Source organism: Canis lupus, chromosome 1 (genome assembly GCF_011100685.1).
Source record: "Canis lupus familiaris isolate Mischka breed German Shepherd chromosome 1, alternate assembly UU_Cfam_GSD_1.0, whole genome shotgun sequence".
NCBI lineage: Eukaryota > Metazoa > Chordata > Mammalia > Carnivora > Canidae > Canis > Canis lupus.
The window spans coordinates 26,741,495-26,757,965 of record NC_049222.1 but is presented as its reverse complement, the minus strand read 5'-3'; the positions used below and the strand labels follow the sequence as shown (position 1 = coordinate 26,757,965).

Genomic DNA, 16,471 nt, shown 5'->3' with positions numbered 1-16,471 from the left:
ATACATCAGTGCCTCCGCAGAGCAGGAGCCTATCTTGTCTCGAGATCACGTTTCATTCTTCCCCCAGCCAAGAATGCACGGGGTCTGATCCATGGCCAGATAATGTGATTCTGGGACATAGATCGGGATTACTGAAGATAAAGTGGCCTGGCCATGGAGCCTACTGTAAGGACACGTGTGCTTGCTTATTAGATTGCATCCGTGTCTGTGGCGGCTGTCCTCCTGCCAAGTCATCCCTCCCCTCCACTCTCAAGCGAGTCACAAGTTTGCTTTCACTCCTAAAGCAAAACATAACAGTGAGAGAGGCCCAGTTCGGCTCAAGAGCTGTAAACTGTCAGTTCATCTGGGGACAGAGGCGGCCTTCCAGCTGAGGCAGCACCCCAATCATGCAAGTGGCCCCTGTGGCACCCTCCCAGGTGGGTGCCAGCTATTTCTTCCAGAATGAATCACTGATTCTCTGGGTTCTTAGTGCTGCTCACTGTTGCTGGGGGGGGGGGGGGGGGGGGGGGGGGGGGGGAGGGCTGCAAAGCCACCCTTTGTTTCAAACACCTAAAAGCAGCTTTTAGCCTCCTGTGTCTTCCTCTTGAACAGCTGAGCTCTGAACTACAGACAGAGCAGGGCCCTATCTTTGAAAAGAACATGGAAATCCAAGGCAGTACCAATAGCTGGAGACCTGGAGTGGCTTTCTGATGTGCCTGATAAGAACATATTGAAGTCAACCACTTTCTGAATGGAGTTACATGTCTGGGACTCCAAGGAGGAAGTCACGAGCCCCAAAAGGATTTCCACATACGTGACTGAAATCCACTGGGTTCTAAGTGAAAAATTATGGAGGCAAAAGTAGTTCTTTGGTAATTATATTCTTCAATTTACAACCTCCCTTATATAAAGGGTGGGAGAGTCTCATAGTCTCCTAAGGTGCAGGGGGCAGACCATTTCCATCAAAGACATCTGGAGTGCTTGCTAAACGTGTATTCCCAGACCTCACCAAACATCAGAATCACTGAATTTGGGGCCTCAGGAATCTGTGTTTTAATGAGATTCCTGGGTACTCTTTTTGGACACTGAATTTTGAGAACCATTTAACCAGGATCTTAAGAGACTTTGGAATTTGTAATAACAATGGATTCCCTTAAAGGGTTTTCATGGGTGAAAGTGGGCTTCAACTAAACTCTCATGCAAAACTGCCCAAAGGTAGGTAGTTGTTCTTACTATATATGTATCAATCCCCCAACATGCAGATCTCTCAAGGGCAATAATCAGGTCTTTCACTCCCTTTACATTTTCAGCAGTAGCAGTGACCATGTAAGACTAGACATAGGGTAGAATGTAGAATAAGTAAAATAAGGCAGAGGAAGTATTTGCATTTCTTGTTTTATGTTTAAAGGAATATCCCACTGCTATTGCCATCAGGCTAAGTCTTCCCTGACTGACAAATTTCATGAAGCCCACAAGGACATGGCAGGGTTGGGGAGAGGGCTTCAGTAGTCATCAGCAAAGTTCAGTTAAGGGGACATTGCTTATGAACTGAGTTGAAACTTGGGGTGATCCCAAAGAGATCCTAGCACTAGGAAAAAGCCTGGGCATACACTGGGTGTTCAATAGACATTTGTGGCATGGAGATGAAAATTGTGATTTCAGGGCTTCTCCCTTTGCACTGATTCACAGCCTCCTCTATGTCCTATCCTGTGATTTCATTCACAATTCCCTATGTATTTGCCTAATGAGCAGAGCCTACTACATAATAATACTTATTTGAAAACATCCAGTAGTATTAATTAAGAGAAATGGTCTTGGTGAATTCCATCAGACATTACTTGCTACTATTTGGACAACTTCAAGCATTAGATCCATGCACAAACTCTAAAGTGGCTGGGTTTCATCAAAAATCAAAATGCCGTGCCTGCTTCAGCAGCACATATACTAAAACTGGAACGATACAGAGAAGATTAGCATGGTCCCTGCGCAAGGATGACATGCAAATTCATGAAGCATTCCATACTTTTGAGTCAAATTGTGCTTTGGTCCATTGTTAATTGAGAAACTGTTTCAATAAAATATTCTTTTCTACAAAAAGAAAGAAAGAAAGAAAGAAAGAAAGAAAGAAAGAAAGAAAGAAAGAAAGAAAGAAAGAAAGAAAGAAAGAAAGAAAAGAAAAGAAAGAAAGAAAGAAAGAAAGAAAATGCCCAAGCCTCTAGGAAGTCTGTTCTGAGAATCTTTGTCATTTCATCTTTCTACTCATGGACACTGCCTTAAATGTTAATTGGAAAAGAATATTTCACATGTATTATTACACGCAGTTCTAATGCTTTCCTCTAGAATGTAAGCTCAGTGAAGACAGGAACTAAAAATATACTTAACACTCTTTATAGGCATGAAGTGGTTACAGGGCTTAAGCAGCTTGCAGGCAGTTAACAAATACCTTAATAGCAGAATGAATGACGGCCAGGATCCTGGCAAGAAAAGGAGCCAGGAAAAAGTACTCATGCCACGAGGGGGCTGCTGGATGGCTAAGGAGACACCTGAGGGAGAAACCAGTGGTAAGTTCTTACTCAAAAAAGGAATTCAGAGCCAAATGCTTACTTCCTCCCAAGGGCTAGCCTGACTCTGGACGTGCTGTTGTTGGTTGGGGGTTGGGAGGGAGAAGGAAAGAGAAAGAAAAAAAAAATCACAGTTTTAAATGGAAACAAACAGACTTGAGGTAAAAGTACTTGCACACGTTCATCTGGCTTCTCAGCCTCTCCACTGTGCCTGCAACAAGTGAATGACCCCCTCCCACCCTTCCCATTGGGAAACAGGTGTCTCCTGCCAATTAGGATTTAAAAATCAACAGGGGCTTCTTGAGAGAATGATGACAAGTCTAATTGCAAGAAGCAGCTGGAGAGCCTTGGCTACACTGGGGCAGAGTTGATTAATCCCCGTTTTGCTGGGTGCCTGGCACAGAGCTGGGGTCAGCTCCCCGTCACAGGGTTGAAGTTGTAAAATGTAGGGCTAGTATTTAATGGCCTGAGCTCAGCAGGAGGGATTAGAGCACTCCATGCTGATCCTGTGAGCTGGGCATGGAAAGTCAAGTGGACACAAAGGCACTGTCAACAAGCAACATGGGTTCAAAGGGCTGCCACCACTATAGAATGCGACCAGCATGTTTACACGATGCTGTGTGAGTTACTCAATCTTACTGTTTTCACTGGCCTGTTATCAGGGCCCCACCCCTTGTCCAGACTGAGAACTTGGAGGTTCTTAGAAGTGTGGCCTCAAGATGGCTAGTGACATTTGCTTGGTCTATAACATACTTATATTACATAAGCCCTAGTCTGAAGAAGCCAAGAAAAGTATGATAGTGGTAGTACATTGGAGGTATGGAATTGGCAAAGCCAAGCCAACAATAAGCAAACAAAAAAGCATTGTGCATTTGAAGGGCTCAGGTAAACAAATTTTAAAAGTAAATTAAAATTATTAACAGAGCTTTCTAAGATTTTTCCAATAGAACGTCATTAGGTTCTCCAGACCCTTCTATGGATGTGTATTTCAGACAGCATGTATGTGGATCCAGGTACATATGCACATGCTTATAGGCTCAAACCTCACCTCCTGGGGAAGTCCTTCTTGGTTTTTCTCTGCACTTCCTGAACACATTCTTCCGGCCTGTGCACCAGCTCTCCTTTGTGTGCCTTTACTGTTTGCTTGTACATACGGCTCATTCATTAGTAGAGTGAAAACCTTCTCTTGGAGTAGATGTGTGTTTTAGTTGTCTTTGTATCCTTATAGTAAGAGCTCAATAAAGGTTTCTTTAAACCCCCCCTCCCAAACGAGGAGGTGTGGAATCTGCCAAAGCATTGCTAGCAATTGCCAAAGCAAACACTGCAATCATGCCATTCTGTTGCCATCTAAGAAGTCATTCCTTTAAAATGCCAGTGAAGACAGGAAAGTCCAAGAAACATTCCTCCGGAAACACATGCAAACGTTGATTCTGGAATGCTTTGGCATTCTCTCTATAAGAATAGTTCAGTGAGAGCCAGCAGAAAGAAAAACAAAACCAGAGAATAACATTTGCTCACAGAAACTTACAGCCCTTAATATAGGCAGTGCTGAGAGGTCAAGGTCAAGTGGATTAACAGGATGAAGCGTTTTCAGTAGGGAAATTCTACAAGTCCTATAAACACATTAAAGTCTGTAGTAGAAACCAGTCCATACACCCATGAAATCCTTTCTAACTGACATTTCCTGGAATCTTACTCGATACTACCTTGTGTTCTGACCAATAGAACCCAAAGAGATATAAATTTTGCCTTTGTCTTAAGCTGCTTCTACAAGGGGAGTGAAGTGCTGTACCATGAACATGAATGCACTGACCTCTATGCTCTACTAGCAGAATGCATTCTAAGGCACACAGAGATGACTTCAGTCTGAATGGGATTTTGCCAACCTGAGATAGGGGTATAATAATGTTTAGAAGACAAAAAGGAGTTTTAGGAAGAGGACTTAATTAATGTCAGCAATGAGAGTACAGGGTGTTTAAGAAGAGCAAATGAGATCCACGTGAAACCCAGAATGAGAACGGGCTGAAAGGAGGGTGGATGTGGTAGTGTTGATGCCACAGTGTCAAGCTAAAGAGTCTCCCCTTGATCTCTTAAGAGATCTTGGAGTCTTGCAAACAGACTTTCAAAGAGCAGAGAGACCAGCTGAGTTCTGCTCTTTATTACCCCAGCGAGCTGGCTCACAGGGGATGCAGTGGAATGTCGGGAGCAGTCAGGTGGCAGCTGAATACTGTTAATCATCTTGGCAAAATGGAGTTGAAATCTTCAGTTAGGGATGGGGCCAAGAAGTGAGGCAAAGGCAGAGATTTAAAGAACATTTCAGGAATGGCATGGATGAGCTGAGAGAGGGAAGGCAGAGCAGGGGGGCAGTACGAAGTCCATGGTTTATAGTTTGGGGAACAAGGTGGACGGGTGGTCACGAAGTAAACAAAGAGAATGCAAGCTGAATTAGGGGCAGATTAAGTGAGAATTTGTAAGTAAAGATAAACTTGCAAAAGAAGTAGGCAGAATTTACATATGGGTCTGAATCCATACTTAATAAATAAAATGTTTTAACATAACGGGTCAGTATATAGAAAAACTAATCTGCATGAAGTGATAAATCCATTTAAAGATTGATCTTACAATCTCAAATAATGTGTTTATAGTGTGGAAAAGAAAGAGACCAATACATTCCATCCCCAACACACAAAGTTGAGTTAATTGCTTGCTTAAGTAAGGGAGAACGTGGCTAGTCTTATTGAGCAAAGAAAGATCTTATGAAGGATTTGGGGAAGAACATGTTTTGGGTAGTGTCGGTTACCAAAGCAAGAGGAGGTGGCCACAGTCTTGGAAGCAGGGTTTTGTGTTGGTGACAGAGGCAGGAGTGGGTAGATTTCAGCCTTACGAGCTCAAGCTCGTTCACTAGTGTGGCTGGCATTGAACATGTAAGGCTGGGTTGGTTTTCAGACATGTGTTCCCAGAACAAATTGCATTTCACTGATTAGGCAAATTGAAAATCAGCTCTGGTGTCTGCTTGTATTTGCCTTTTAACTGAAATTCATTGATTAAACGGACTTAAAACTAGTTTCTAGGCTTTACTGGTTAGCAAAGCTCTAGAACTCTCAGGCTCTTCTTTAGTTTTTCTTTAATTATCCTCATTAGGTACGAAACCGCTGCAGTAATGGCCAAATCATCTATTTCACTGCAGGGCTACTCTGAAAATCTGCAAATAAAAAGCATCCCCATTTTTAAACTTCTCATAACAATAGCAGAATACAACAAAGATTTCCAGTATTGCCAAGTATTTTGAATTTGTGTGATCTTAGCAATCTTCCATAATTTGGCTAATACCTAACAGATCTTTTCACCTTGCTTATTTTCATGGTGTCACTGTCTCGCTCTATGAAGAAGATTTTAAATCTAGTACCAAAATGAGACAGTAGAAATCCAGGATGGTTCCTTACTGAACTTGGGGGCTAGGTATGTGTGCTATGGGTTTTCTTTTGTAAATTATTAGTTGTGCCTGTCAAACTGTTTAGATACTTCGAATTCTATGGTAATTTTTGGTAAAGCACCATTTGCTTCCCTTACAGCTGATGTCTAGGGCTATATGTGTTTCAGCTGTGGTGCTGGTCCTGCCAGGCTGACAGAAAGCTTGCTAATAAGTGGATATCTAAACAGATGTCTTAGTACATATGCCTTCTCTGCACTGAATCAACAGAAGGCTTACAATTTTTGGAATCCATTACCTTGTTTATACTGTGATGTAAGATTTGGAAGCCATTTTAATTTCTTCTTTTAATACGGTTGAAAAAGGGTTCTGCTTCAAAAATTATTAAACTGAAAATAGCATTCAACTCCAAACACCATGCCATGGAGCCCCCATTATAGCACTTATCCTAGGCAGTGTAGTTGCCTGTACTGCTAACCGTGCCCTTTCCCAGTCTCCTAGTACCCTTGGGAATTAGGCTTCCTTCCTTTGCTATTTTGGCCCAGTGCCTTGTTGAGGGCTTGACACATAATAGGTACTCAGTAAGTTTTCACTGAATAAATAAATCAGTAAGATTTTAATGCCAGATGCCAAAATAGTTCTTAAATGCAAACAGAGGTAACATATTCATTTTATTATGCTCATTTCCAAGTTCCATTCAACTATAAATACTTAGAATCCCCAAATAGGAAGAAATGTTGGAACCAATCATTTCCAACCCTCCTGTTTTACTTTAGAAATATTCCTGAAAAACAGAGTAGAGAATAAAATATTTTTTATGAAACTTGAGGGCATTATGGTAAGTGAAATAAATCAGGGAAAGACAAACACTATATAGTCTCACTTATATGTGAAATCTAAAGTAAAACCAACAAAACCCAAACTCACAGTTACAGAAAACAATTGGTGGTTGCTAGAGGTGGAGAGTGAGGCATTGGCAAAATGGGTGAAAGTGGTGGAAAAGTACAAATTTCCAGTTGTAAAATAAGTAAGTCCTGGGGATGGAATGTACAGCATAATGACTAAAATTAACAATACTGTCTTGAATATTTGAAAGTTACTAAGAGAGTAGATCTTAAAAGTTCGCATCACAAGAAAAAAAAAATATAACTATGTGTGGTGATGAATGTGAACTAGGATTATTGTGGTGATTATTTCACAATACATATGAATCATTATCTTGTACACCTGAAACGAATATAATATTCTATATGTCAGTGATATCTCCATAAAAAAAGAATGAGGGGTGCCTGGGTGTCTCAGTCGGTTAAGCATCCAACTCTTGATTTTGTCTCAGGTCATGATCTCAGGGTAGTGACATGGAGCCCTGTGTTGGGCTCTGTGTTGGGCGTGGAGCCTACTGAAGATTCTCTCCCTCTGCCCCTTCCCATACCTCCCTCTTTTTCTCAAAAAAAAAAAAGAAAAGAAGAGAAGAGAAAAGAAAGAAAAAAGAACTAAAAACCAAGATCAGGAAATAGGTCTCTTGATTCTTAATTCAGTGCTTTTTTTTTTTATTATTCCATGCTAATTTTTTGAAACATATTTTTTTATTTTTCCTATCAGTCCAAAACAGTTTCTAAACATCATTTTTGTATCAACTTCATCAGACTATTTATTTATTTATTTATTTATTTATTTATTTATTTATTTTTAATTTATGATAGTCACACAGAGAGAAAGAGAGAGGCAGAGACACAGGCAGAGGGAGAAGCAGGCTCCATGCGCCGGGAGCCTGATGTGGGATTCGATCCCGGGTCTCCAGGATCGCGCCCTGGGCCAAAGGCAGGCGCCAAACCGCTGCGCCACCCAGGGATCCCCATCAGACTATTTAAATTTAGTTTACATATTTTCACTAAAATCAGATTGAGAGAGCAAAGTTCTTATGATCAGTTCTTTGCCAATAGTAAACCACTAAGACATTTTCCCAATGATTGTCATCTCATATTTCAAGCTACTACCCTCAGCTTTTACCTATGTAGACATCACAGAAAAAAAAAAAAATGTGTCTCCAAAGAAAGAAATTCTAATGATAAAGGGAAGAAGGAGACAAAAAAATTTAATTTAAGTTAGTTTTCAGGCTTGATTAGACATCAAAACATCTGGTCAATCTATGGTCTGATATGCACCCCTCTTGGTTTTCAGTGACTAGTTATAATCTTGTGTGTTCAGATCATTCATTCCTTTCTTACTTAGGCAGGCACAAAATATTACAACTCTTGACCTTAGGAAAGTCAGTTTTTGAGGGGCAAAGAAAGGGATCATACCAGGAGTTAAAAGGAAATACGCTAGGATATACTGGCATATAAGGCTTTTGTGAAGTTGTTTGTGAACTGAATCACACTTTATAGAAACTAAGAGTTTCTGCTAAGGAATTTTGGGAAAAAAGTCTTTTATAAGTGGGGAAAAAAAAACACCTCAAGTACAAATATGAAAATGTCCATAATGTCTCTCTGTCAAAGGCAGACTTGGCTGCTGATATAAAACCAAGTAACAGGCTCATGACCTCTATTTTTCTCTTGAAATGGAACACCCACTTGACTTGGAAAGATCTATAGAACATCCATATTCCATTGTCAATCCAAATAATTGACAGTAGGTGATAATAGTTACTTGTAGACACTAGAAAAAACCAAGGTGCCTTTAGTGAAAACCAGGGAGTTCTCCTGAAGGATATGTAATGAACTATGCAAACTTAAACATTTCAACATGTTTTCTCCAGAGAACAATCTCTAGGCAGAAACTCAGTGTGTTTACTATGGTCACATGCCTGAGATTTCTGGGTCTGGGTCAGGCAATAACCAGAGGAGGGTAAAGAAGGTGTTCATACATGTGGGTGTTTAAATGAGGCCTAAGTTAATTCTTTGACATTGTTCCCCTCTTACTTTTAAACCACAGAATAAGATAATATATCTAGGAAAATGATTGATTAAAACAGTCTCTTAATGTTCCTGGGCAGGAATAGCCAGTTTTCTACCCTGGAAGCATGCAGAAGTGACAGACATTGGTTTATGAAGAAGGGTGTGGCAACCTACTTGGTGTTGATAATGTGCTTTTGCTCAGGTGGACTGGTTAAAGAAAATCAGGCATTACTTGGAAAAATAAAAGATAGGATTATTTAATAATTGTTGATCCTGGATGTACAGTAAAATATCTGGAGAAGTAAAAACAAAAATTATCTAGGTCCACATGAAATCATTTGAATCAGAATCAATGCGAGAGAGGATTTAGTTTTTTGTTTTGTTTTTGTTTTTGTTTTTTGATTTAGTATTTTTTTAAAACCTTCCTAGGGCACTTGGGTGGCTCAGTGGTTGAGCATCTGCCCTTGGCTCAGATTGTGATCCGGGGGTCCTGGGATTGAGTCCCGCATCATGCTCCTCATAGGGAGCCTACTCTCCCCTCTGCCTGTCTCTGCCTCTCTCTTTGTGTCTCTCATGAATTAATAAATAATAACAATAAATTAAAATAAAAACCTTCTATGTAGTTCAAATGTACAACTAGCATTTTGAAAAATTTCTTTCACCCTTTAAAATATGTGTCCTAATGACCAGATGCTCCACCATCAATTCCTGCCCTCAAAAATGATTACAGCTGCCTCTCTTGCCCTACTAAAGTTGTTTTGGACTCAGCCTCTGGTCCCTATTATGCCCCCCTATTTTATACACAGCCACCAGAGTGGTGTTACCTGCAAATATATCTGATCATGTCATTCATTCCCTAGCTAAAAACCCACCAGCTCTCCAGCACATGCCTTATATTAGTGAAGTTCAAACTCCTCAACTTGGACTCCAAAATCCTTCCTATTTACCCTGCTATTTACCTTCTTCCCTATGTTCAACCTCCACTGCTCCACACATATTCATTGTTCTCTTTAGGATGTGGTTGCTAGATAAAATACAGGATGCCCAGCTAAATTGGAATTTTAGAGAAACAATAATGAAATATTTGAAATACATCTATGCTAAAATATTGTTTTTTTTCTCTGAAATTCTGATTTATCTGAGTGTCTTTCTGCATTTGTATTTGCTAAATCTGGCAACTCACTCCAGGAGATATTCTGGGGAATTGTGTCACTCACTGCTCAGGCTGTGCATGTTTCTCTGGCCTCCTCTAGCTGGCACTCTTGCTTGACTGCCAAGAACTAATTGAGGACCCACCTATTCTTTTCCAGGCAGTCAGGTCCTCTTCCTCTGAACACACTTCTTTCTTCAAACTTCCACCTAAGATTAGAATCATCTTGTTGTCTGTCCCCTTGCCCTGCTCTCCACCTTGAGTCAACACCAGGACCAATCTGATGTCAGGGACTGAGTCTTATTCATTTTCATAACCCTAGCTCCTAGCTCTGCCTGGAGCATGGGTACTTAATAAATGCTTGGAAATTGACCAAGCAGTACTTCTGGGAAACCTTGGCCAATATAGTGATTAGAAGCCCTACCTTAGTTTTTTTTTTTTTTTTTTTTTTTTTTTTTTTTTATTTTTTTTTTTATTTTTTTTTTTTTTTATTTTTTTTTTTTTATTTTTTTTTTTTTCCTACCTTAGTTTTTAGTAGTACTACCAGCCTTACTTTTTCTGGAACATTATCACCACCCTCAAATCATCTGTGGTGGTCCATGCCTGAGGATACTGTACCTTCCAGATACTATGGCATGCCATCTTGGAGTTTCTTTCCCTACCTTACCATATTGTTGTTGTTGTTGTTAATTTCCCTTAGAGGAAGCCCTACAGAAGGAAATCTCTTTAAATATCTATAACAACTGTCACAACAACTGTATGACATCTTCATCCAAGCATGAGGTAGCCAGGATTCAAGATGGCCTCCCAGTGATCCACACTTCCTGGTATTGACATCCTGTGTAGTCACCTCTCACACTGTCTCATGGCTGGCCTGTATGACTAATAGCATATGGCAAAACAAATGCCAGTTCTGAGATTAAGTAATGCTGTAGTTTCCACTTGGGGCATGGTCTTGCTAGCTCACTCAATCTCTTCTTCTTGGATCTCTCAATATGAGGCAAGTTGCCATATTGTGACTAGTCTTTTGTTGAGGTCCTTATGGCAAGGAACTGAAGCCTGAAGTAAACAGCCAGGAAATAACTGATTCTGGTCAATGATCACTTAAGTGAGCTTGAAAGAAGGTTCTCCAGCCAGGTGAGTTACGAGATGACTAGTCCTGGCTGACAGCTTGACTGTGATCTTGTGAGAAACCTTAAGCCAGAATCATTCAGTTATGCTGCTCCTAGATGACTGATGATCTGACACCATGTGAGGTAATAAATGCTTAATGTTTTAAGCTGCTAAGTTTTGGAGTAATTTGTTACACAGCAATAGCTAACTCATACACAGGGTAGACAAGTCTTTCTTTATCAGCGTTTCTGATAGAGTTGAATAAGTTTAGTGTCTGAAATCACACCATTTAACCTACTGCCTGCTTCAGCTCACATGATAGACAAAGATCTTCTCTTAGGCTAGAGTGCAAGTGTCCAAGCTTTGCTTCTGGTGTATCAAATATGAAGAGAAAATAGGCCAACAAGTCAGTCTCTTTTTTCACAATTTAGCAATTGGGGAGTAAACAATCCCCGTCAAGCTCTTGACTCTTCCCAAGGCTCTGGTGGTTGTTTATAGCCAATTCTGAGTTACTGCTGCAGTAACCCCTACAGCAGTTTGCACAGTATTTATTGAGCAGCCTTTAATGATGAATAGACTGAGAAACACCAGGCAAAGAATATGGTAAGAACAGCACATAAATTTTATTTTCATTTAGCATGAAAACACCTGATTTCCTTCAACATTGTAAACATGTCACATTATTAGGCAGTGAAAGGCTGATGAATTTGGACATTTATTTAGACATCGTTTTGAATGGAAAATTTACTTTAATTCCACTTGCTTCCACTATTATGGATCATTTTATATTTATTTGTTTTATTTCACTTTGGTTTGTTTTAATAAAAAAAATCCCAAAGAGAGAAAGCAATGGTAAAGTTTTCTCAGGATGGGATTGGTTATTTTAAAGACACTTTTCTTCCTATTCTCCTGTGAACAGAGAGGCAGCCTTAGGATAGAGCACTTTATGGTTGAAGTTGGCAGATAGCTCACATTTTGTAGTTAATAAACATGATCAGAACTAAGTGTTTAGACTCTGCTAGACTTTTTTTTAACAAATGCAAAAAACACACTCATTAACTATGTACAATTCTGTCATTAGTTAAAGAAGGAGATTTCAGGCTAGGAAGGCATCTTATCCCTTGACTTCATGTTCAGGGAGTAAGTCCTACCAGCTTAAATTACTGCCCAGTAAAACAACAGCCTCATTACTGCCAAACCCATGATTTGTTGTTTCATTAGCATTACGTGTTTTCTGGTACTAGGTTCTGTCAGTTGTAATAAAATCTCCTACCTTTCGGGTTTATCACTCCACTGTTAAAAAAAAAAAAGGTTCTGGTTGATCAGAAAACAAAGTAAGTAAGCTCTCAGTATGGGTGCTTTAGAGTTATGAGAAATCGAAAAAAAGAAGAAATCTATACACTCCTAAGTGCCATGCTAATTTTGGTCACACAGAATATTGGAGACTTTATGTGACTTAGCAGTGCCCTTTTACTGAACCTATTTATGCCTCTAGGTGGCACAGTAATGAGTCAGGGCCATAGGCCAAATTTTTTTCCAAAGAAAGAAAAATTAAGGAGTCACAGGATCTAGTATCCAGTGAAGGGGGGGTGGGGGGCAGATGGAGTACTGAGATTCCAGGCCTAGATATCCAGGACCTCAGGATATATGGCCAATTTGTAGGGTGACAGTGAGATATCAGGGTTCATCCAGGGCACTATAATTTAGAGGGGGTAATATTTGAAAACAACAATTTTAATCTACTGTGGGAAATTTGGGGCCTCCTTTTTCAAAACAAACAGTTCTCCCTTCCATCCCTAGCTGAACCCGTATATGTTGGCTACTGTGTAACTGCAAAGAGTAGAAGACCTAGAGAATCAGGAGTCCCAAAACCACTTTATATACTTTGAGTGACCCACTCTAACTTTTGTTCTCCAAAACATCAATGGAGGGCATGTTTTTGGGTTGTTTGCTCCAGAAATCATGGTTTCCAGTTGGTTATTAGTGCCCACTCTCTTGACTGCAAGTGACAGAGACCAAAGTTAACTAAGTTTAAAGAAGAAAGAAAAGAAACAAAAAGAAAAGAGTTTTGGCTTATGAAATTAGGTCAACTATGGTTGTTGAGTAGAAGTTCTGGCTCCTTACATACTGAAACTCAATGCTCCAACAATACCATCAGGGCTCCATCTCTCAGCTTTGTTTGCCCCTGTAATGGCTTCATATTCTGGTTCTCTCTCAATATAGAGGGAAGGATAGTCCTGGTGTTCTAGGCTGATGAGCCCAGGCTAGAGCTTATGATCGAGAAACACATGCATCTCTCACAACATCCTTGAAGGAAAATCTTGGGGTGAGTTTTCATAGGTGCCGCTTGGATCCTATGCTCATCCTTGGGCAGATAAATTATTATAGTAAATAGAATGTAATATGATTGGCTAAAGCTAAGCCATATACCCACAGGTATGGTGGTTCCCTAAAAAGGAGATACTGAGTATACACAAAAAGCTCATGTTCACTATAGAAAAGGCAACCCCCCCCCCAAAAAAGGGCAGAAAATATCTGCAAATCATATCTCCAATAAGTATTTAATGTCCAGAATAAAGAATTTCTACCATTCAACACAACTCAACAACAAAAATAGGAGACAACCCAATTAAAAAATGAGCAAAGGGCTCAATAGACATTTCTCCAAAGAAGATATGCAAATGGCCTATAAGCACATGAGTGTTCAACATCACTAATCATTAAGGAAATTCAAAGCAAAACCACGATGAGGAATCACCTCACAAACAGAATGATTACAGTCTAAATGCATAATTATAACAATGATGGGGATGTGGAGACACTGGAGGCCTAGTGCAGTATTAGTTAGAAAGTAAAATGGTGCAGTAGCTATGCAAAAGTGTGTTAGTTCCTCATAACTTTAAAAATAAAATTACTATATGATCTAACAATTTCCCTTCTGGGTACATACCCCAAAGATTTGAAAGTAGGGACTCAAGGAGGTATTTGTACACCCATATTCACAGCCTGTTAGCTGAAGTAGCTAAAAGGTAGAAGCAACTTGAGTTTTAACCAGTGGATGAATGGATAAACAAAATGTGGTGAATCCATACAAGGGAACATAAATTCAAATAAAAAAGGAAGGAAATTCTGCCACACACAGTGACATGGGTGAACCTTGAGGACCTGATGCTACATGAAATAAGCCTGTCATAAAATGATGAATACTGTATGGTTATTCTATATGCCTATATGAGGTACCTAAAGTAGTCAGATTCACAGATGGGAAGTGGAATGTTGGCTGCCAGGGGCTGGAGGGAGAGGGAATAGAGGATTATTGTTCAGTGGGTGCAGTTTCATTTTGGAAGACATGGGAGCTCTATGGAAGGATGGTAGATGTAGCACCACAGCAGGGATGTACTTAATACTACTGCCTATACACTTAAAAATCATTAAGAAATCTTTTATGCATCTTACTGCAATTTAAAAAAAGGCACATCCACTATAGAATTTTTTAAAAGATGCAAAATTAGCCCAATTGTTTCTAAAAACTTTTTCTCCACCTATCCTCCAGGGACTTTCTCCTGGACATCTGTTATGCAGATACTCCTGAAATCATGCTGAGTCCTCAGTATGAGCCAACTCTCCACCCTGCCCCCGATTTGTCCGCCTGACACTAGGTAGTTCTAGAAACTCCCTAATTCCACACTCTGGTCAGAACCTCCTCAGAGCCATGCTTTTAGTTCAGGGTGAGTATAAGTCAGTTGTGCCCAAAGCTGTTGATGTATATGTTATACCCAGGAAAAGGTATAGCATTTTTGAATTTTTTGAAGAGGGGGCATCTAGAAAATATGTTTTTGCTTAAATGTAAACCAACTCAGCAGCTTCGATTGGGTAATAATCTCTTGGTTTTCCATACAGAACTGGATAGGATTGTGATCCTTAAGCTTGAGCGCCATGCTTACTTATCTGCAGAAGTAACATTTTTACTGCACCAGGGCCATTTGTCACAGAGACAACACAGGATAGTATATGCATGGTATTTATGCCCATATGTAGAGAAAAGAGTTACAGATAATTCCATTGCTTGCAATCTAGCATGCTGTGGATTGCACTTTTCCTCAGATCATAATTCTACAAGTTCTGAGCAACTCGATTGCAGGAAATGGACAGCCAGATACAATGCAATGAACATAACTTTATAGTCTAGACAATCTACCTGATGGACCTAAGTTCCAATTCTATTTGTGCCACCCACAAGTCATATGACTTTAGGGGGTCACTTTTAACTATAGAATAGAACTAATGATACCAGCTCATAGAGATGTGATAAATAAATGAGGTAAGCTCCTAGCTCATGAAGTCTTTTCAAATGTTAGTTTCCTTCCTCTTCCTCCTTCTGCATGCTCACTTCAGAGCTGCCACCAAAGCTACTCATTAAATCAAAGCTTAGCCATGTCCTCCATGTTCCTGTTCCTCATCTTGCTTCAATGGTACCAGTTGTCTCTACCTGGGTCTGTCACTGTTGAGGTCAGAGGAGTAAAACTACAACAACAATAATACAGGCTTCACAGAGATTGAAGGAGGTACATGAATGAATAGTCCTATTTTGGACAGACAGAAGACAAATGTTCTCTTTTCTTAAGAACCAATTCAATTCTTGAGCCAAGCATGTTGACAACATCTATTGCCAGATGTGGTAATAATCCGTGGTAGTAGATTTTATTTAGGAAAGCAGCTGGTCCTTAAAATTTGGAAACTACATTTGTCATTTGTAAAATTCTAAATGCGAGTTTAAGAAATGATGTGTTATATACCACCTTTTTTTCCAGAGCCCTCTCTAACGTCTCCTCCACCTCACCCCGCTGTTTCCATAACTGATGTAAATGTAATTTCATGAGCCAAATAGGATGGTTTTATAGGTACGCGTTTGGCATGAATTTTCATTTCTATTCACATACACATTATTACTGCCCACTGTCATGAAACCGTTTATTCCACCATAACATATAATTTAATGAAAGACATATTTTTTTGGAGTATATGAATCTGTCAAAGAAGTGACTGAATCACTTGTCATTCTGTTGTAGAGCTCCTTCTCTAATAGGTCGTCAATGCTTGGCAAATAAATTAGAAATGTCATGTTTGTTTCCAAGCAGACATAAGTTGGTGATAGCCTGTACAAAAGACACTGATGAGAAGTTCACAGAGGCATTTGAATCACTTCAGGGTTGTAAATCCGGATACAGTATTACTTTATCTTTACTGGAAACTGGGGTAAGGCAAGAGATGGGAAAGCAGGACGTTAAATCAGCTGGTAACCCCAAATAATTTTCCACTGTGTACACTTTACATACACAGT

The 16,471-nt window shown here is 39.8% G+C and overlaps 1 non-coding gene across 1 annotated transcript; it reads left to right on the top strand.

The window, feature by feature from the left end:
- Nucleotides 1-1,899: 1,899 nt before the first annotated feature.
- Nucleotides 1,900-2,006, top strand: LOC119869957. The gene has a single exon (XR_005354916.1). It is a non-coding gene; the product is annotated as a U6 spliceosomal RNA (small nuclear RNA).
- The last annotated feature ends 14,465 nt before the right edge of the window (nt 2,007-16,471 follow it).